This window comes from Narcine bancroftii, chromosome 1 (assembly GCF_036971445.1).
Source record: "Narcine bancroftii isolate sNarBan1 chromosome 1, sNarBan1.hap1, whole genome shotgun sequence".
In the NCBI taxonomy this organism is placed as follows: Eukaryota; Metazoa; Chordata; class Chondrichthyes; order Torpediniformes; family Narcinidae; genus Narcine; species Narcine bancroftii.
In genome coordinates this window covers 370339298-370361474 of record NC_091469.1, presented here as the reverse complement: position 1 = coordinate 370361474, position 22177 = coordinate 370339298, and the positions used below count along the sequence as shown (strand labels likewise).

The 22177-nt window shown below is 46.2% G+C and overlaps 1 long non-coding RNA gene across 1 annotated transcript; it reads left to right on the top strand.

Annotated features, from left to right (window-relative positions):
• Positions 1–1285: 1285 nt before the first annotated feature.
• Positions 1286–5036, top strand: LOC138752762 (uncharacterized). The gene is made up of 3 exons (XR_011350909.1): positions 1286–1853; positions 3934–4019; positions 4123–5036. It is a non-coding gene; the product is annotated as an uncharacterized lncRNA (long non-coding RNA).
• The last annotated feature ends 17141 nt before the right edge of the window (positions 5037–22177 follow it).

The following is a 22177-nucleotide window of genomic DNA, read 5'->3' as shown; positions in this document are numbered from 1 at the left end:
CCAGAGGATTGTTAACTCGGTCTGCAACATCATAGGCACCAGACTTCACTCCATCAAGGACATCTACATGAGGTGGTGTCTTAATAAAGCAGCCTCCATTCTCAAAGGCCCCCACCACCCAGGCCATGCCCTCTTCATTCTGCTACCATTGGGGAAAAGATACAGAAGCCTATAAACGAGCACTCAGCGGTACAAGGACAGCTTCTTCCACTGCCATCAGATTCCTGAATAATCAATGAACCAAAGACACCGCCTTACTTTTAGTGCACTGCTATTTTTATTTTTTATTTATAGTAATATTGTAAGGTAATTATAATGTGAATGCTTGTACGATGACACTGCCAAAAAACACCATATTTCATGACTTGTTTGACAATAAATTCTGATTTTGATTCTGATACATGTCTGGGATTCCTCAAGCCGACACAGCCAAGGCCCCTCCACTCTTCCTTCGCTATATCAACAACTACTTTGGTGCTGCTTCATCCACCCATGATGAGTTTGTTGACTTCATCCACTTTGCTGCCACTTCCTCCCTGACCTTAAATTTATTTGATCCATCTTTAGCAACGCTCCCTTTTCTCAATCTCTCTGTATCCATCTTGGGAGACGAACTCTGTATAAGACATCTTCTATAAAATGATCAATTTTCACAGATAGCTACCTCAATGACAAATTTTCACACCCTGTCCCATGTAATGATTCCATTTGTTCCTCTCAATTCTTCTATCTTGATTGCATCTATTCCCAGGACAAGGTCTTCCATACCAGATCATCAGAGATTATCTCCTTCTTCAAAAAATGTGGCTTTCTCTTTACCACCATCAAATTCAGCCCTCACCCACATATCCTCCATAAACACACATCTACCCTGGCCCCCTCCGTGGCCATGCGCATCAAGGACATGATTCCCCTTGTCCTCACCTACCATCCCATCAGCCTCTATTTCCATCATATCTTCCTCCACCATTTCCACCACTTACTACGTGATCCCAACACCAGAGTCCCCTCTTCTCCAATCTCTGTCTTCTGCAGGGATCATTCCCTCTGTAACTCCCTCATCCACTCCTCCCTCCCCACCAATCATTCCCTTGGCATCTAATCCTGTGACCACAGGAGATGCTCTACGTATGCCCACATGTCTTTCCTCTCCACCATTCAGGGCCCCAAACATTTCTTCCAAGCGAAGCAACATTTCATCTGCGAATCAGCAGGGATTATTTACTACATCACATGCTCCCATTGTGATCTCATCTACACTGGAGCGACTGGGTGCAGACTAGGAGATTGCTTTGTTGAGCACCATGGCATGGATCTCCCAGTGACAACCCATTTCAATTCCCCAACCTATTTCCTTGATGGCATTTTTGTCCATGTTCTCATGCATTGTCGTACTGAGACCACCCACAAATTGGAGGAACAACACCTCATATTTCATGTCGGCACCCTCTAACCAGATGGAATTAGCATCAAGATCTCTGATTTCCATTGACCCTCCCCATCCTTCTTCCCCCTGTTACCTTTCCCCAGCTCTCTCCCCCCCTTCCCTTGTTCCTCTGTCTCCTTTCACAGAGCCAAAATCAATTCTCATCCATCTTTTATCAGATCCAATTACTACCTTTGTTTGGTCTTGACTCCTCCTCCAGCCATTATTCAGTCTTTATTCTCATGCCTTCTTGTTTTTTGCTTATAACGAAGAAGGGCTCTGGCCCAAAACATTGATGATATATCTTTCCACCAACGGACGCTGCGAGACCAGTTGAGTTGCTCCAGTATTTCTGTGTGTTTTTACTATAATCACAGCATTTGCAGACTTTTGTGTTTTACTTTAGTTTAGAAAGATCTTCATTAAGGTCAGTATAATTATCAAAAAATATATTCAAAATATAGAAATATATTTAAAAAATATAAAAATACTGAGATAAATATTAAAGAATATTTTCAGATGATCTAGTGCAGATAAACAAAAAAGCAGAGATGTTTAGAGAAATCAGAAGTATGTGCTTTGGCAAAAATTTAACATTGAAAATGTCAGGGAAGGCAGAATTGTTAGTCATCTACACGGATCAGTGGAAATGTGCTCAGACCCTCCTTTTTATATTCACATATTCTTTATGGATTTCCTGTTTCTATAAATATCTTCATCCTTTCCTATTCAACTAAATTACACAAGGTAAAATCATCAATCATACTTACAAACAAAAAAGCAGTTCAAAGAAGTAATCGTTCCATTTTCAATTGCACCACGACATTTTGCAAAGAAATTGTACTGTTGAGAAGCATTTTCTACTTAAAAGTCATGACTGAAAGTCTATGTTATTTGCTTTTTAACAGACTATATTAACTATGTGGTAATGAAAGTCATCCAATTTCTATTTTATTTCCTTTTGGAGGGTTAAGACCCCATGTGATCAATGTCACATGCAAGTTCACCAGCTTTGTGCTTTAAACAATTTCTCAACAGAGCAGCAATTTTCTAGCCCCCTTTCTCTGGACCTCAGAAATGCTGAAAGTTCTCTATCATTCTTTTAATGCAGAATAAGCTATCTGTTTATTTAGTGCACCTTAAGCAAATGTAAATTGGCCAAATAGTTGAATATCAGCTACTTGATTGAGAGAAATCTCTGTAACTGGTTAGCCTCGATGACTGTCTTGTCACCTTCTGGAGTATTCCTGACCGATGTCAGAGAATCATACATCATGGGAACAGACCCATCAGTTTTTTCAGTCCATGCCGACAATCACACACCTATCTATGCTCCCCACATTTTATTTTCCACATATCACATCACCTCACTCCAGATTCTACCACTCACCTGCCCAAAATTTTAACCTCCCACCTTGCATGTCTTTGAGACCTGGGAGGAAGTAGAAGCACCCAGAGAAAATGCATATGGTAACAAGCAGAATGTCCAAACTCTACATAAACAGTACCAGTAATCAGAAGCAAACATAGATCACTAGAGCTGTGAGGCAGCAGTCCTGCTTGCTGTGGTCATGTGCCATCATAACAGTTGATGACAATGTGTAAGGGAATAGTACAAAAAAATTAAATGAACAATTTGAATTTGGCGTGTGGTGAATTTTGATAATTTTCACGCGTTTGACTTTTCAAAGTAATTGCAATTTCCACAAAAGGAACATCCAATCTTTGAAGGTTCAACACTTTATTGCATCGCATTCTCAATCTGAGCTTCTGCTCAACATTACCTAACATAATACTATAAAAGAATGGACTGGAGCCAACTATGCTCAGTGAGGTTGGCCAAGAAGATCATTGGAATCTCCGTTTCCTTTACTGATGACGTTCACCAGGTACATTGCTTAAATCAGACTGAAAACATGATTGAAAACTCATTCCATCTTTGAGCCCTACCATCAAGGCAGAGGTACAGAAGCTTCAAAATCAGGACGGCCAAACTGGGAAATAGCTTCTTTCTGCAGGCTATGAGATTATTGAACAGTATCCTACAAGAAAGTATTTGTATATATTTATTTTAAATTATACTGTATATTTATGTATATGTGATTATTATGTGTGTAAGTGTGTGGGTGCCAGCATAGTCAGAGAAATAGATGATAATAACCTTGAACTTGAAAGAAAATCAGTTTGTCGTAAAAACTAATTAATATGCACTTGAATTGTGCGTGGGATATTGGAGAAGGATGCTTTCTCGTTCTCTTTGCTCTACTCTACATCAACTCTTTCTGAAAGCTGTATCAGCACCTCTGCAGACAGCAGATTGCTCCCAGATGACAGAAATAAGAACTCCAGCAGTGCATAAGTTGCTGACCCGGCACGGCTGAGAAGACTGCGAAGGCAATGTTGCAGGTTGACCAGACATAAGAAAATGGCTTAAAGCTTTGATTTAGATGTTAGAGTCAAATTTAATAGTAATTGTTAAAATATAATATGTTGCAATACACAAATAGGGTGAACAGCCATAATACGTTGAGAAACTCAGCAGGTCATCCAGCATCAATAGGAAGTAAAGTTTTGGGCTCAGCCTCTTCATCAGGTATGATAATAACAAATATAATACATTGTTGCTTTGATGTAAATATTTTGACATGATGAGAATCTCTGTAAAATAAAGAATAATTGTATACTTTTGCATCTAGAATGAAAATAAGACAAAAACAGATGTATCCATGGAGAAGATGGGTTGCATATTTTGAGTGAACAGAGGAATTTGAGTCCACCAACCTGTTCAATGTCGCAGGAGGGAGAAAAGCTGCTGAAATGAATGCATGTTTTTACTTATCTCACCATTTGGCAGGATAATAGTGGGACTTAAGCCATTTCAAGGCAGCCTTCAGATCGTACAAAGAAGGAAATTACTGAGGGAGCAGGCATTAGGATTTGCCATTGCAGCTGCAAAAATACTTTTGCGACAAGGAGGTGGCAGTGGAAAGAACGGAGCCTTCTCTATTATGAAACAAAGAAATTGCATTATTTTAATTTTCAGTCAAACTCTGATGAACAATTTCTCAGCCCAAATTATTTATCTCCTGATGTCCCATAGCATGATTGGATCTTTCCTGTCATACCTTGATGTGTTTTCTTGTTTAAATTTATGAGGTGACTACATTGTGCCAAATTGGTAGAGAGCAATGTCATAAACCAGAATTTACATTAAAATGAGCACCCAAGAAATTTCTTCCCCAATTCCCTTCTTTTAAGCACTGGAGCAAAGTACCAAAAAAGTGATATTTATTTAATTGGAGTACCAACAACTTTTAAGAAACTCAACAGCATCCAGACAGACAACAACCTGATTTAGGTACATTACTGCTTCTTCATTGGTGGCTCTAATTCCTGGAATTCCCTCTCCAAGGAACTATGATAGTTGTACCACAAGGATTTCAGCTGATCCTGAAGATGGCTCACCGCTATCATTGTCAGGACAATTTGGGGAAGGTGACAAATACTAGCCTTGCCTGATGCCAGAAGTTAATTATTTCATTTCCAGCAACATAGTTTTTGTAGATTCCAATTTAGATTGAAGAGGTGAATGAACAAAAAGGATTTTAATGGATAGAAGTTGGATGGTTAAGTATGATATAATTATTTTCCGACAAGGAAAACACGAACCGGTATGGGCTGGTGGGGCATTTGGACTGTCCTGTGTTGTAAGTTCCATGCAAGTATCACCAACAATATTCATTCATTCTCTACTGGATTGCTATTCTATCCTTTCAGGAGTTCTGAATCCAAGAACACTTAATTACATTAAATAGTTTTGGGATCAGTCTTCATTCCTTGCTTTCTTAGGGCAGCACAGTTAGTGTAGCATTTAGCACAACACTATTACAATGCCAGTGACCTGGGTTCGAATCCTGTGCGGTCTATAAGGAATTTGTATGTTCTTCCCTGAACACAGGGGCTTCCTCAGTTATTTCAGAGAATTTTTAAGTCACCAAAGACTCTAGAGTCACATCCAAGCCAAACCTGACAATGATGCTAGATTTCCTCTCCAAGGGAGTTTGATTGAGTAAGTAGAATAAATATTGTCTTTTCATGTGCAAGTTTATTATCAAACTTCTAAAATTCAAACCCAAAACATTCAGGTGAGCAAATGAAAGTAAAAAAAAGCCTATAGATGCTGGAAATCCAAAAGAACAACAGAATGTGTTGGAAACATCCTGCAGGCAAGTGGCATCTGTGGAAAGAGAAACAGTTGACGTTTCAGGTCTGGTACTCTTCTGCCAGGCTCTTGAACCTGCGACATTATCTATTTCTCTTTCCACTGATATTCTCTACCCTGAAAAATGTTTCCAGCATTTTATTTTTTATTCAGGTGAACAGTTCTGCTAATAAACCACGTCCACCAGTAAAGGATAGGAACAAATAACCAGTTTTCTCTCACAAAATGTGACAGATAATAGATCAATTAACAATTTGAAAACTAAGATCTATTGTCAAGGGAACAAAAGGAGCTATTTGGGCTAATAGAATTAACATAGAGATCAGTCTTGATCTCACAGAATGGAACATCATATTGACTAGCTTAAGGTTCAGTTAAGTTCATGTTTATTTGTTATAAACTAGCTAGCAGAGTGAGAAGGGTTCTTTTGTGAACAGGCTAATAGACTATCTCTAACATTCAGATAACCATGTAAAGACAACAATTCATGGAGCATATTATTACGATGAAAAGGAAGATCAATGGGAACTAAGCCAAGGCAGCACGAGAGCACTGTAATGGAATACATTCAGGATCTTGATCTCTGCAGGGAAGAAAGTGCTTCAAGCCTGATGTATTTTTCACACACTTAGGCCTTCTCCCTGATTGGAGGAAGGAGGAGGGAGTTTGTCAGGGGTGTGATGGGACTTTCACAATTAGTTTATTCTTATGTGCAGATCCCTATTCTGTTTTATAGGTTTTCTGTTGGTTAGCTGCAGTAAATAAAAATTAAATCGTCCAGAAGAGTTCAATCAACACACGTGGCTGTGCATTTGTTTCACTAAATGTGAGGTTAGAGCAACACTGGGCTCCCATCTTCTGAAGTTCCATTTCAGAGGTTGTTGTGAGATAGCCATTGTAAAATTCTCATAAAGCCTAAACAATAAAGCCCAATACAGAATTTAGGCAATTATCACTAATTTTAAAAACAAAAAAATATGCCAATCGTTATAATGTGAGAAACCAAAAAAATGATTGAATACTTCTCTAGTATTCTTGTACTAATAAGCATCAAAGCCAAAATCTTTTATTGAATATTCTGTAGGACCCAAATGTTGGCACTGTTGGACATGTTGGATCCATGTTGGATAGCAGCCTCTATCCTCAAAGTTCCTCCCCCCACCCCCCCCCCCACCACTCAAACCATGCCCTCTTCCCTCTACTAACATCAGGGAAAAGATACAGGAGCCAAAAGACAAGAGTTCAGCAGTACAAGGACAGCTTCTTCCCACCTCTTTGTTCAAAATATTTCTGATTTCCCAATCTTCTGATACTTCTCCAAAGAATTTTGATAAATTACAATCAACAAATTCACCATATCTGTAGTTGTTTACCCCTCTAGGATAAATGCCTTCAAAGATTTGTTGACATTTGGCCCATTACTTTGCCTAATAATCTTTTTCAAATAATAGAGATTTTTTTAAAGAATTCTCCCTTTCAATGGCCCTGTGAATATTGATTATTATTAGTTTTGTATTCACTGCCCCAAATATGTCAAAATAGTTGTTCAGAAACTGTTCTGTGAATGTTTTGTATGAATTTTTTTCAGAAATTTGTTTCCATATTTAAAAATATCTGATGGGCTCTCAGAGAGGAAGTGTGTTGACCACCTGTATCATGGTCTGGTATGGGAACACCAATACTCCTGAGAGGAAAGCCTTAGAAAAGGTAGTATACACAGCCTAGGACATTACAGGCAACCCACAACCCTCCCCCCCCCCACCCTCAAGAATATCTACAGGGAGCGCTGCCATTGGAGAGCAGCAGCAATCATCAAGGATCCACACCACCCATCACACACTCTGTTCTCACTCCTACCATCAAGAAAGAGGTATAGGTGTTGCAAGACTAGCACCACCAGGTTCAGGAACAGCTGCTACCCATCCTCCATCAGGCTCCTCATTAGCAAACATAATCAGAAATTCTTTTAAGGACTCTCACCTTTGCACTTTGTTTTTTTTTCTCTCTCTGTGTTACATAGTTTGTTCACATTTCTCTATTTGTTTCCATGTGTAAGTACAGTTTATTTTTTGCACTACCATTAGTGGTAATTCTGCCTCGCCAATGGGAAAAAAGAATCTCAGGGTTATATGTGATGTCATTTATGTACTCTGACAATAAATCTGAACTTAACGTTGCTTTCACAATTTTAATCTAAAAATATATGTTCTCAATGATTGCTGAAAGTAAGAGCTGAGAGTGACAGGAGGGCTCTGGAACCTAAGTGAACAAGATGAGTACCAGGGTATCTCCTTAACTGGTCTAATTAAAAGAAAAGAAAATAAGTTGAGAAGGAATGTAGATTACAGAGAGTGAATAGCATGTCAAGCGAGCACACCTAACAGAAGTTACTTTTAAAACTGAAAAAGCAACAGGATGGAGCAAAAAGATACATTGGCTAAGACATTGAACAACATAGAACGCAGAATGGTACAGGCCTTCAATATTTTTTTTGTATTTGCACAATCAGTTTGTTTACATTTCTTTCTGAGTATTGTTTATAGTTACGGATAATTGGAAATTCTGCCTGGCCCACAGGAAAAAGAACTACATGGTTGTATGTGATATCATGTATGCACTCTGACGATAAACTTGAACTTTAAACTTTCAACTTGAATGATGTCTATGCCAATTTAAACTAATTCCATCAGTTTGCCCTTGGCATGCATCTCTCCATCACCATTTGTCCAGATGGCTCATAAATAATGCCATCCTTTTTGCTTCTTCCACCTCATGTAGCAGCACATTCTCGGCTCCTCTCTGTAAAAATTACCTGCCTCCTTAAATCTTCTTTAAACATTCAGTCTCTCATCTTAAACATATGACATTAGCTTCCTGGGAAAAAGACTGTAATTATTTTTACTAGCTATGCATGCCTCTTATCGTTATATACACAGGGACCTCCTCTGAACAAAGAATGGTGGAGTGCTGTGTTTGTAGAAAATAGTCCATAGGATAATTTTCCTTGCTAAAAAGCTGCATTACCTGCACAAGTGTTAAGGAATTGCAGTTAAAATTATTGTGTTTATTTAATTTTTCACGTAAAATTCATGGTGTGAATTTTATTCTTAAATTTTTGGGGAATCATTTTGAATTTTTCTTTTGCAAATAGTTATAAATGCAGAGTAAGAATCAGAATATATTGTCATGAATGTGTCACAAAATTCATTGCTTTGTGGCAGCATGACAGTGCAGGAGTATTCTGTACATCTATCAGATTGCTCCTCAGCCGCTGATCCTCTAGAGCACACATGTCAAACTCTGGCCCGCGGGCCAATATAATTATATTTGGCCCGCAAGATCATTTCAAAAATGTATTAGAGGTGGCCCGCTGGCCGCCACGCCAGTATAGCGCATGCACAGCTAATACTATAAATCCCAGAATGCATTGGCGTCAGCCCGCTAATCGCCCCCACCTCCTCTGTTTACGTTGCAGGATCTCACCGTGGACTCTGGTTTTGGGGCCTGGCTGGTGTCAGGGGAAGCCAAGGCCGCTTCCCAGCGCCCGGAACCGGAGGCCTCGGGCCTGACCTCGCCAGGACCATTGCCCACTCCCCCTCCCTGCCGCAGGCCGATCCGTGACTCACGGTGACGGGGCCGCTGATCCGCCGAGATGCCGCCCTGCAGCGAGAGCCGATGCCCCCGCACTGTCGTTGTCCAATCCGATCGCCTGCAAACCCAGCCCTCCCGCACACAGGCCTGAGTAAGTATTATGAACTTTAATCTCAGGATAAAACGATCTTCCAATAGTTTCATGTCACAGTGATAAATATATTCCTGGTTAAAAATGGTCCTGCACCTGGATACAAGCTCATTAGGCATAAAACTTGAAAACTGTGTAAATCAAAGGATATCTGTACCAATGGAAAAAGGGCATGGCAAATAACCCTGCTAGAGTTCATACCCACAATCAGTCACCCATTTGATTGTTTCAGGAATCATGTTATTCTCCCACATTCCCAATAGCCCTCAGATTTTACTATTCGACAGCACACTAGCAACATTTGACAAATCCTCTATAGAGAAATATTATTTATTGAATATTTTATTTCTCATTTGTTAATGCTTCTGGAAAGAGTTTATCCAAAACTATTATTAAACATTTATTTTAATAAGAAAAAGTTTAACATTACATATGTTGAAAGAAGAGAAAACATGCAGATGTTGTTGAAAATTTTCAATAAATATTTAGTTCGGCCCTCGACTTAGTCCAAGTTTTTAATTTTGGCCCTCCGTGAATTTGAGTTTGACACCCCTGCTCTAGAGAGAACAATCTAAGTTTGGTCAACCCCTCTTTATAGCTAAAACTGTTTAATCCAGGTCACGTTTTGACGAAGCTCTTCTGCAACCACTCCAAAGCCTCCACATCCTTCCTGTGATGTGGTGATCAGAATTGCAATATTGCTCTTAGTGTGACCTAACCAAGGTTTTATACATCTGCAAACACACCTTATTTCATCTTTATCACCCTATCTCCTTGTGTTGCCACTTTCAGGGAGTAATGGGCTTGCATCCCAAGACCCCTTTATACCTTTATGCTTATAAGGGTCCTGCCATTCAGTGTATTCTTTCTTCTTATGTTTGACCTCCCAAAATACAGTATCACACACTTGACTGTGTTAAAACCCATCTGCTATTTCTTGTCCTATATTTCTAACTGAAATTCTGCTGTGTCCTTTGAACACCACCTATCTACAATCTATAACTTCACCAATTTTGGTGTTGTCTGCAAATTTAATCAGCCTACCTACACTAAACTCCCAGCAATGGACCTTGAGAACACAAATGGTCATGCACCTCCAGTCAGATTAACATCCGCCCACCACTACCCTCTTGTATCCTAATTTTGAATGTAATCTACCAAGTCTCTGTGGATTCCATGTGCTTTACTTTTGTAGATCAGCCTACTTTGAAGAATTTTGATGAATGCTTTACATTGTGTAGACAACATGCATTACCTGACGCTGATCAATCATTTTTTTCATCTCCTGAGAAACTCAATCAAGTTCGTAAGGCAAAGCCTTTCCCCACAAAGCCATGCTGATTATCACTAATGAGCCTAGGCTTTTCCAGATGAATAAATCCTGCATCTACAAATCTTCTGTAACAATTTCCCTACCACTGATGTAACGAGCAAAGGAATATCATTTTGTGGTTTGTACCTATTGCCCTCATAAGGGAACAAGATTGGCTGTCCTTCAGTTCTCTGGGACTTTGATAGAAGGAAGTTAAACTCAAAAGTCTGCAGATACGGTGGTTGAAATAAAAACACAGTACTGGAGAAACTCAGCAGGTCAAACAGTGTTCTTTATATAGCAAAGATAAAAATATATAACCAATGTTTCGGGATTGAGCCCTTCATCAAGGTAAGGAAAAATGTCAGCAGAGATCTGAATAAAAAGGGGAGAGGAGGATATAGCAAATGCAGGAGGTTATAGGTGGAGAAGGCAGGGAGGGCACAGCAGCAAGCAAGGGAAGGAAGGATGTAGTGAATATAGAGGGAAGGTGGTGGAGAGCTGTGGGAAAGAAGGGAGGGGGAATTGAGAGCAGGGTAGCAGAAACCAGAAAAGTAAATGTTGATGCCATCTGGCTGCAGAGTGCCCAGATGGACAATCAGGTATTATTTCTCCAATTTACGGGTGGTCCTGGTGGGATAGTACATGAGGCCATGTTACAGACATGTGAGTATGGGAGTGGGATGCAGAACTGAAAAGAGAGGAAATGTGAGTGCAATTTTGGCACCTCCTGCAATCTCATGGGAAGGTGCTGGGGGTGGGGGGGATGATTGGAGGAGAGGGAGGAGTGCATTGGAGAGGGAGGAGTGTATGAGGGAGTCACGGAAGGCTGAGAGGGGAGAAGAAGGGAAATATGTATGTCTGGTCATGGGATCATTCATGATGTAAGTGCCGTAAATTCTGGAGGGTAATGTGTTGGATGCGGAGGCTGGTGAGGTGGTAGGTAAGGACAAGGGAAATCTGTATTTGATGTGTCTGCAGGCAGGCAGAGAGATAGAAACAGAGAGATCTGGGGAGTAATCCACATTGCAAGTCTACACAGGCAAGGCTCCTCAATTCTTCCTCCATTATATTGATGACTACATCGAGGCTGCCTCATGCACCTGTCATGATCTCATTAACTTCATTCACTTTGTTGCCAACTTCTATCCTAATCTCAAACTCACCTGGTTCATCTCCAACAACACTCTCCCCTTTCTAGATCTGTCTCTGTCTTGGGAGACTTAAGCTTTACTTTGTGGTGATACGACCATCAGCCTACTGCAGGGGGCGATCTCTGTACATGCAGGCAGACCACCTAAGGGGCTGACTATACCTGGCTGGGTGTCAATCAGCCAACCTGAATATAAACCTGAGCTGGCCCCTCCTGAGCCAGTCACACACAGGAGCCACCAAGGCATGAACTGATGTTCAGACTTTTACTGGAATAAAACCTGATGTACAGTCTTTAGAGTTTTGTGCTTGCTGCTACCTCAGCGCACCAAAAGTTATTCCAGTAAAAATTTAAAGAGAGACCGTGGAGAAGTTTCTGATGATCGGGAGCCTGGAGATCGACTCCCAACACCCGGATGCCCAGGCACACTTCGAGATCTGGAAACACATGGTTGAGGCAATCCTCCTAACACAGGTGGAGGTGATCAACACCAACCAGAAACATCTCATGGTGCTGCGCACCAAGCTGGGCACACATGGTTTCCAGGCCATCAAGGACTGCACGGACTCTGAACCTGCGATGGCCGTCCTGGAGAGCCTGTACAAGCCCTCGACAAACGTGGTCTACGCCTGATACCTGCTCAGCATCAGGTCTCAGCAGCCAGGTGAGACAGCAGATGCCTATCTGGGGGCCCTACATGAGCTAGCCCGCCTGTGCCTGGCAGCTACCGGGGTGACCAAAGGGGAAGTGGAGCGATTGATCCTGGATGCCTGCGGGCGAGGGCTGCGCTCGAGGAGTGCCTGAAGAAGCTGCTGGAGGAAAACATTGCCTCACTTACCAGGACAAGGGATGTAGTCTTCTCCCTGGAGGCTCCAGCTCATCATGCAGAGGTCTTCGATGCCCGACTCCCCCAATCTCCTGCTGGCAGATGCAAACGACTGCAGTTGCCAAAGGGCCCTAAGTGGAGGAGATGATCACAGCTACCTATGCAGCTCACCCCTATCAGTACTGTGGGTCCCAGTGTGGGCCAGACAGGCAATCCCACAAAGGCTGCCCAGCGAGGAACTCGTATTGTTCCTGATGCAGGAAGAAAGGCCACTTGGCTAAGGAGTGCCTTTCCAGGCCCATCGGGAGCACTGTGGCCTTCTGTGACCAGCTAGAAGCCCTCCCAAATGCCACCACGTGCGAGGACCGGACGATACCATTACTCACCCTGCCACTTCCACCCTTACCACCAATGTCACTTTCGGCCCAGCCACCGACCTGCACCGCTGCAGTGCGCTCATCCAGGTGCCGCCATCTCCTCCGAACGGCTTCCGCCCGCACCTAAGACATCATCACTGGCTTCACTACCGGTCAGGTCACCCGACCACACCGACACTGCGTGCATTCACCGGGAGCCGCCACCTTGTGCATGCCAGCCCCTTACTGCCACAAGATGCATCACATCAATGGGAAGATGTGGTCAATATTGTCGCATACCTGAATGCCCACCCAATGCACCCCATGCCCGGGAAGGAAGCCACTGGCTACTACTCGCCACATCCATCGGGGAGCAGCGGCTCAGACCCTGAAATGGCCCTAGCATCCACCACATTGAAAAGGGACATTCCCCATGGATTCGGGCTCTCAATGATGGACATCGCTGTCAATGGGAAGGTAACAAAATGTCTGTCTAATAGCAGTAGCACTGAGAGCTTCATGCACCCGATTGTGGCCCGGACACTAAAACTCAAAATTTATCCCACAAACTTTTCCATTGCCTTCGCTGCCCAGGACCAATCCATCACGGCCCTCGGGCTATTCTCAGTGGATTTCACAGTGCAGAGGGGAGCATACCAAGTGTTCAGGCTCATGATCATGCCCCAGCTCTGTGCCCAGTTATCTTTGGGCTGGACATACAGTGCCACCTCCAAAGCCTTATCCTCGGCTTTGGTGGATCCCTCCCTCTTCTCACACTCCACAGCACACAGTACAGCAACCACCCCCAGTCCACTTGCAGCTTCTCAACTCTATGGGTAACCCACCACCCCATCCCTCTTTAACTACCTTACATCAGATTGCAAGCCCATAGCTGCCAAGAGGAAGCACTATTGCGTGGCCGACAGGGCCTTCATAAGTGAGGTGGCTTCTGGCTGAAGGTATCATAAAGCCCAGCACCAGTCCCTGGAAAGCCCAAGTCCTAGTGGAGTAGCAAATAGAGGATGGTCATCGATTATAACCAGACCATAAACCGGTACACCCAACTGAATGCCTACCCCCTAACCCGAATAGCTGATATGGTCAATGAGATAGCCCACTATAAGATCTTCCTCGACAATTGACCTAATGTCAGCCTAACACCAGCTCCCTATCCACACCCAGAATAAACCATTACCACCTTCAAGGCAGACAGGTGTCTTAGTTTCATCGAGTTCTGTTTGGGGTCAATAATGGGATCTCTGCTTTTCAGCGGGAGATGGACTGCATGGTAGACTTATGAAGGCTCTGTCGGCCACGCAATAGTGCTTGCACTTTGCAGTCGAAGAGCGACCTTCCCATGCTTGGACCATGTCACCATCTGTGGCCACGATCAGCAGGACCACGATCATAACCTGGAGAGATTTCACTGGATGGCCAAGAAGCTGAACCTCACTTACAACAGGGAAGTGCATGTTCAGCACCACCCACCTCACCATCCTAGGGTACATTGTGGAACATGGTGTCATTGGTCCTGACCCAGAACACGTGTGTCCACTAGTGGAACTGTCCCTCCCCCACACGCTCAAAGCCATTCTCAGGTGGCTTGGGCTTTTCTCCTATTACTCCCAGAGGGTCCCCCATTTTTCAGACAAGGTCTGTCCAATGGCCCAAGCCACTACTACCATTCCCCTCCCACCGAGGAGCAAGCAGCTTTCACTTACATTAGGCAGGACATCGCTGATGCCACGATGTAGGCCGTGGACAAAGACACCCCATTTCAGGTGGAGTGCGATGCCTCTGATGTTGCCCTTGTTGCCACCCTCAGCCAAGGGGGCAGAGCTCAGGCACTTTGCCATTGAAAAGGAGACCAAGGCGATCATGGAAGCAGTCCGCCACTGGCGCTACTAACTGGCAGACAGGAGGGTTACCCTCCTCAAGGACCAATGCTCAGTGGCTTTCATGGTCAGCACAACCCATAAGGACAAGATCAAGAACGATAAGATCTGGTGCTGGAGAGTCAAGCTGGCTATGTTCTGCTACGTCATCCAGTACAGACCGGGGAAGTTCAACAATTCTTCCGACTCCCTGTCCCAGACCTGAACCAGTGTGCAGTCTGACCAAATGCAGGCGCTGCACGACACCCTCTACCACCCGGGCATCATGTACCTGTATCATTTCATTAAGTCCCGGAACCTCCCTTTCACCGTCAAAGAAGTCCGGACCATGACTGAGTCATGCAGGGTCTGTGTGGAGTGCAAACCGTGCTTCTTCTGCCTGCCACAGGCCTACATCATCAAGACCACTCGGCCCTTCAAACAGCTTAGCAGAGGAATGTTTGATGGAATATAATGCAGAGAAAAGCGAACTTTTGCATCTTGAGAGGACTAATATGGGTAGGGATCTAGGTGAACAGGTGCATAGTACCTTGAAAGTAGTGTCACATGCAGATAGAGTGGTCAAATAATGCTCTCGGCATATTTGCTCTCTCCAAATGGTCAATGCATTCAGTACAGACGTTGGGAAGTGATATTGCAGTTTTATAAGGCATTGTTGAGGCCTCATTTGGAGTAATCAATTCATTTTTGGCCACAGTGCTGTCAAGCCAGAGAGGATGCAGAAAAGATTTACAAGAAAGCTACCAGGACCTGGAGCCTGTGGGGTAACATTTTTACACAGAAGGTAAATGGAATGTGTTGCTGAAGAAGATGGCTGAAGCAGGTACTACTGCAATGCTTAAGGGGAAAAAAAAATTGGATACATGGATAGGATGGGGTTAGAGTGATAAGGGCCAAACACAAGTAGATGTGACTAGTGTGGTTGGGACATTTTGGTCAGCATGGGCAAGTTGGGCCAAAGGCACCTGTTTCTGCATTGTTCGATTAAGATCTTCTGTGCTTTAATCTTCTGGATCAGACTTCCGTGCAGGACTTTGTCAAATGTCATACCAAATTCCACATAGACACAACATCTACCTTCATGCTTTCTTCATTTTCTCCTCAATAACCTTCAATTAGTCAGGCATCTGCACCAATATTTTCTACAGGTCTCCTAAATAAAGACTTTAACTTGGGGACCAACATTTTTCTTTTCTGAACCAGACAGAATGATGGACAGAGCTCTCAAAGTATTGCCCTACCACAAGACCACCACTTTCCCACTTTCATTTTCCATGATAAAGTTGAACACTGCCACATCTCACACTAGATTCTTTACATATTGTCTCATAAAATCTTTCTTGGATGCACTTAAACTCTGTCCCATCTGTTCTAGGTTTTCCATTTACAAAACCAAATGTGCTACATTTGTAATAGTCTTAATGGCCTTAGTGCAGGGTCTTGAGCTAAAACATCAATTATTCTTGTACTTAGCCTGCTGCGCTCCACCAGCAGTTTGATTTTTGCTCCACTTTCCTGCAGCTGCTCTCTTATATCTCCGTAATATTAACTTAGCTTTCCTTTTACACACACCTTTGTTTACATTCCCTTTCCTTGACTGTCCTCATTAATCCATCAGCCAAAGGGCTTCATCAACAGTTTATCATAATGGCAACCTTACTTGCTCCCTATCAAGGATAATGTGGCGGTACGCCATTAGGAAGGTGAACCGGCCCCGCTTGTCACGCACGCGGCGGGGCAGCCGGCCAAAATGGCGCCGTCGGGGATTTCCCCCGACCTCGGCACCAGGCTCGGAAGCCCGCACTTGGGACATCATGGCCCCCCTAGCGCGGTTCTCAGCCAGGTCCGGGCTGGGAGTATAAGACCAGCCACGCAGCTTGGAATAAATCAGTTTTTGCTCACTGAACTCAACCCATCTGGTTGTGCGATCCTTCAGTTAGCAGTGTAGCTGCTGCTACAATTGGTGACTCCGACAGGTTCAAACGTCTTTGAACCCAACATGAACGACCCTTCGATCAACGCTATAGCCATCAAGCTTCATGACTTCTCGGTTCAAGAGCCGGAGACCTGGTTCAGCCACGCAGAGGCTCAGTTTCACCTCTGCCAGATTTCATCAGATTCAACCAAGTTTTACCATGTGGTTGCTGGCCTGGACCAGGCCACCGCCAAATGAGTGCTACACCTCGTTCAGCACCCACTTGTGCAAGATAAGTACGGGACCTTCAAACGGGTGCTCACCGGCTTCCTCAGCCTCTCCAGGTGCCAGCGTGCTGCTTGGATGCTGCGCCTCAACGCCTTGGGGGACAGAACTCCAATTGAGTTGATGGACGAGATGCTCGCGCTCATGGGCGATCACACCAACTGCCCACTCTTCGAGCGCATCTTCCTCGACCATCTGCCTGAAGACATCTGGCCGTCACTGTCTCAAGAGAGCTTTGTCGACCCTAGGAAGGTCGCTCAAATGGCTCAGGAGCTTTGGCTCGATCAATTCCCGGAGGGCTCAGCAGTCCAGCAGGTTACGAGTCACAGGCATAACCATGCAAAGCATTCCTCTAGTGCTGTGGTGGAACACCCGGCCCCTGCAGGGGCCTCAAAGAGCATAGCGAGAAGCAAGTCATCCACTTCAGGCCTCTGCTTCTTCCACCAGCGCTGGAGAACTAAGGTTCGGAAGTGTCGTCAGCCCTGCTTGTTCCAGGGAAACGAGCAGGCCAGCCGCTGTTAATGATGGTGGCAGATGACCAAGAACACAGCCTTCTCTACCTGTGGGATTCAGTCAGCAGCCGAAGCTTCCTCATCAACACCAGGGCCCAGATCAGCGTCATTCCAGCCACAGCCATCGAGTCCCGAAAATGGCTTCAAGGACCTCCCCTCCATGCAGCCAATTCAACAGAGATCCGAACCTATGGAGACAAGACCGTCCACTTCCAGATCGGCCAGCGGAAGTTCTCGTGGAGGTTCACCATTTCATCCCTTCCAACCACCATCCTGGGTGTCGACTTCCACCTTGCCCACAGACACCTGGTCGACATTCGAGGTAGGCGATTATAGATGCCCGTACCTTCCAATTCATTCCCTTCAACGCCTCCTACACAGAGGAGCTGCAGATGGCCACAGTCACCATGCCCAAGGATGAGTTTCAGCATATCCTGGACGAGTTCCTGTCCCTCCTCAAGCTGCAGTTCTCCACCGCCTCACCACGCCATGGGGTGTTTCATTACATTCCCACCCAAGGCCCACCGGTCCATGCCAAGACATGCCAGCACCCGCCGTAGAAGCTCCAGATAGCAAAGAAAGAGTTCCCACATCTGCAGGAGCTGGGGATCATTCGACGCTCTGACAGTCCTTGGGCCTCACCACCCCACCTGGTCCCAAAAGCCTCCGGCAGCTAGTGCCCCTGTGGAGATTATCGATAGCTTAACGACGTGACAGTACCTGACCGTTACCCGATCCCTCACATCCAGGACTTTATGGCCAACCTGCATGGTGCAATGGTATTCTCCAAGGTCGACCTGGTGTGTGGGTATCACCAAATCCCGGTGCACCCCGAGGAAATACCAAAAATGGCCATCATCACCCCCTTTGGCTTGTTTAAGTTCCTACGCATGCCGTTCGGGCTCAAGTACGCCGCCCAGACCTTCCAGCGCCTTATGGACACAGTGGGCAGGGATTTCAATTGCGTATTCATTTACCTGGATGACATCCTTGTCGCCAGCAGAGACCGGGCACAACACAAGTCTCACCTGCGCACCCTCTTTTCCCGACTAGCTGATCGGCCTAACAATCAATCCGGCCAAGTGCCATTTCGGGAAAGAGTCCATGCAGTTCCTGGGCTATACCATCACGGCTGAAGGAGCCATACCTGCCGCTACAAAGGTTGCTTCAATCAGGGAGTTCCCACGCCTGAACAATGTCAAGGGGCTACAGGAGTTCACGGGTATGGTCAATTTCTATAACCGCTTCATTCCAGCCACTGCGTGCATCATGCAGCCACTCTTTGCCCTCATCACGGCCAAAGACAAGACACTCGCCTGGACTCCAGAGGCCAGTAGGGCATTCAAAGCCACGAAAGATGACCTCGCGAAGGCTACCCTGCTCGTCCACCCACACACCGACCTGCATAAGGCGCTCTCCATTGATGCCTCTGCCACAGCCATCAGCGTCGTCCTAGAGCAGCAGGCAAATGGACAGTGGAAACCACTGGCATTCGTTAGCCGACTACTTCGCCCACCAGAGCGCAAGTATAGCGCTTTCGATCGTGAGTTGCTGGCCATGTATCTGGCGGTGTGTCATTTCCGCTATTTCTTGGAGGGGAGGCCTTTCACCATTTTTACCAACCACAAACCCCTCACTCAGGCGCTTGCTACGGCAAGAGATCCCTGGTCTGCCAGGCAACAGCGTCACCTCTCCTTCGTGTCGGAGTTCACCACCAACATTCGGCACAAGGTGGGGAAAGACAACATGGTCGCCGACGCACTCTCACGACTGGCCATTTGCGTGCTGACACCCAGCCTAAACTTCGACCTGCTCGCCCGGGACCAGAAGTCCGACGAGGAGACGCGGACCTTCAGGACTGCCATCACGGGCCTGTGGTTCCGGGACCTCCCGACTCCTCATGGTGAGGGTACCGTCCTGTGCGATGTCTCTATGGGCACCCCACAACCAGTGGTTCCCCAGCAGTGGCACAGGCAAGTCTTCCACCATATCCATGACCTTTCTCACCCTTCCATCAGGTCCATGGTCCATATGATGGCAGAACATTTCGTCTGTGTGATAGTACAGGTCTATCACCAATGTACATAGTGTATATAGTTACTGTACCTAGACTGTGCTTACAGCGATTGGCTGAGAGCTAAGCCACTCCTATTTTCTGGGCCTTAAAGGGTTGTGTCCCTAGCCAGGTCGGATCATTCCGGACTGATCGGCCACCTGTGAAGAGCTCCGGTCTTTTGCTAATAAAAGCCTTGGTTTGGATCAACAAGTCTTTGGTTCTTTCGACGAGCTCTACAATTTTATTAGCAAAAGAATTTTTTTTGAAAGGGATGGAGCGTTTAACTCGGCCAGAAAAACTTGATATCGACCCACAGTCAGCTACAGCCTTCAAAGCCTTTAACTTCTGGCTGCTGAACTTTGAAAACTTCCTGAGATTCATTCAGGTAGAGGAGGATAACCAGCGTCTAACAGCATTGCTGTCTATGGTGTCCTTGAGAGTCTACGAGAACATCCAGGATGAGACCACTTACACCGCAGCCATAAAGGTACTGAAAGGACTGTATGATCAACCGGTAAACAGAGTTCATGCCCGGCTCGTGCTTGCGTCGAGGAAGCAACAGCCCGGTGAGTCCAGCAGGGCATATTTACAAGTATTAAAGGCATTGGGCAAGGACTGTAACTGTGTGGACAAAACTGCTGCCGAGATCACAAATGATCTCGTCCGGGATGCCTATGTGGCCGGGCTCCGATCGAATGAAGTGAGGCTGCGCTTGCTCGAACAAGGGGTAGAAAAACTAGAGGACGTGGCCCGGATTGCAATCACAATGGAGGATGCAGCCTTAAAGTCCACCGAGCTCTCTAGGGACTGGACTCCACATTCTGATGTGAGTAGAGTGCCCTTCTACCCTACCCCTGACGGCCTGTCGGCTGCTGCTACCCTGCCCCGTGCGAACCCGAAATGTTATTTCTGCGGGAGGGACAAGCACAGCAGGTCCCAGTGCCCAGCAAGAAAAGCCAGGTGCCAGAAGTGCCTTAAAAAGGGCCACTTTGCTGCAGTCTGTAGGTCTAAAATGGCCGCCAGCAAACACAGTGCCTCGTGTGAAGCCCAATCGCCGCTTTCCCATTCAAACTCTTCTTCCCCAGAGCTCTCGTCCAATGAGAGCGAGGGCTCCCCTGCACGGCAACGCCTGACGTCACGGAGACGCCGAACCCGAAAGGGGCAACCCACCGTCACAACCATGGTGATGGCCCGCCTCTCGCCCCCGTGCGGAACACTTGACACTGCCGCCGCCACAGCCACCCCCGGGGCCGACGCTACCGCCGCTGCTGCCACCGCCACAGCCACCCCCGGGGCCGACGCTACCGCCGCTGCCTCCGCCGCCACAGCCACCCCCGGGGCCGACGCTACCGCCACTGCTGCCGCCGCCACAGCCACCCCCGGGGCCGACGCTACCGCCGCTGCTGCCGCCGCCACACCAACCCCGGGGCCGACGCTACTGCCGCTGCTGCCGCCGCCACAGCCACCCCCGCGGCCAACCAGGTGCTCACCCTAGCATCCATCGCTGACGACCGCCAGGGCCCGACCGCCGCAACCAACGACCTACCCACCGCCAATCGCGAGCAACTACAAACCCCAATACTTACTATTCACCCGCCAACGCCGCCACAACAGCACTTCCGGGAGGTCCTCCAACCTGCTCCTCGAGCGTTGACTACGTCATCCCGTTGCGTGACGTCATCGCGCAAAACTCCCCTGTCAATTGCTTCAATCACACTGAACCAGCAATGCTCTCATCCCCTCACTAAAGCAATGGAACTGATTAAAGTGCGTGGACACTACACCAATTGCTTATTTGACTCTGGGTCAACTGACAGTTTTATCCAGCCAGATCTGGCCCTCCGTTGGGGACTTGACATTATTCCCACTACCCAGAGGATTTCATTAGCGACGAGGTTGCACTCGACTGGGATAAAGGGGTATTGCATCGCCACGCTGGAAGTACAGGGTGTGACGGTCACCCACTTCAAATTATTCGTCCTTCCCCAATTGTGCGCCCCAGTGTTGCTGGGATTAGACTTCCAGTGTCAGTTCCAAACGGTGTCCCTACACTTTGGGGGACCCCACGCCCCCCTCTCGGTCTGCCATCGCCCCACTCCCGAAGCACCCGAGCAACCCGCCCCCATGCCCCGGGGCCAATCCTGCGGCCTTTCCACACTCTGGATTGCCCCGCCAGCACTCTTCGCAAACCTCACCCCTGGCTGGAAGCCTGTGGCCACCAAAAGTCGGCAATATAGTTACGAAAACAGGCAATTCATTAGGAGTGAGGTGCGTAGATTGCTGGATGAGGGCATCATCGTACCCAGTTCAAGCACCTGGAGAGCCCAGGTGGTGGTTGTCAAGAATGAAAAAAAACTACGGATGGTGGTCGACTATAGCCAGACCATTAACCGCTTCACGCTCCTGAATGCGTACCCCCTGCCACGCATCACGGATGTGGTGAACCAGATCGCCCAGTACCGCATTTTCTCCACTAT